General features: G+C 38.9%; 1 non-coding gene across 1 annotated transcript; it reads left to right on the top strand.

Annotated features, from left to right (window-relative positions):
* Nucleotides 1–377: 377 nt before the first annotated feature.
* On the top strand, nucleotides 378–541 carry LOC130018402 (U1 spliceosomal RNA). The gene has a single exon (XR_008791573.1). It is a non-coding gene; the product is annotated as a U1 spliceosomal RNA (small nuclear RNA).
* Nucleotides 542–836: the final 295 nt, after the last annotated feature.

Below are 836 nucleotides of genomic sequence, written 5' to 3'. Positions count from 1 at the left end.
ATTGGATAAATAGATGGTGAAAAATTTCCACATTTGTTTAGGAAATTAAAAAACAAGACTTAGGAAGGAGGAAAAATGGGAAAAATGGGAGATGGACTGGATAGGAAAGAGGGAGAGAGAAAGGAAGGAATTTCAATAATATGATTTTCCAAAAGTAAGAAAGAAGTTAATTATAAACGTCTCATAAAGTATTAAAAAACAAAAACGAATGTCTTACTAGGTATCTGCTCTAGCCCCTTATTCTTTCCATGGCTCTGAAAGTTCTTCTCCTTCCCCCTATACTGACAGTCCTTCTTTCACTCAGCCTGCTACACATTTCACCCTTAAACCATGTGATCAGGGTTTGTATTCCTTTCCCTTTAAGATACCTGGGGACTCTACTTACCTCACAGAGAAGATGCCCTGATCTCCAAGGAGGTCTTCCCAGAGCAGGGCTTACCCATTGCAGTCCGGGGGTGCTGACACCTGGGATTCCCTCAAATGTGGGGAAATCCACTGTGAAAGGTGTGGTGGTGCATGACTGCATTTGCAGCCTCATTCCATAGTTTTTAAAAAATTATATGCATATATATGCATATATTTGTTTGCTACATCTAGGAAACCTTTTCTTATCACTACCTCTGCATTTGTTCATTTTTTTAAGGAAAACTTTTGACTTTTTCTCCCTCCAAGTCCTTGCTTTCTATTTGCTAACATCGCAAGCCAGTCTCTACCCACTGAACTGCTGGGCGCATAAACAATGTTACCGCATCTACCCAAAGCGGAAGTTTTTTTAAAATTTTTATTAGTGAAACACTATGAGGTACAGTTGTAGACTTACAAATTTTTGTACATGG

Source organism: Sorex fumeus, unplaced genomic scaffold (genome assembly GCF_029834395.1).
Source record: "Sorex fumeus unplaced genomic scaffold, SorFum_2.1 ptg000264l, whole genome shotgun sequence".
NCBI classification, from domain to species: domain Eukaryota; kingdom Metazoa; phylum Chordata; class Mammalia; order Eulipotyphla; family Soricidae; genus Sorex; species Sorex fumeus.
This window is presented reverse-complemented; position numbering and strand designations above follow the sequence as displayed.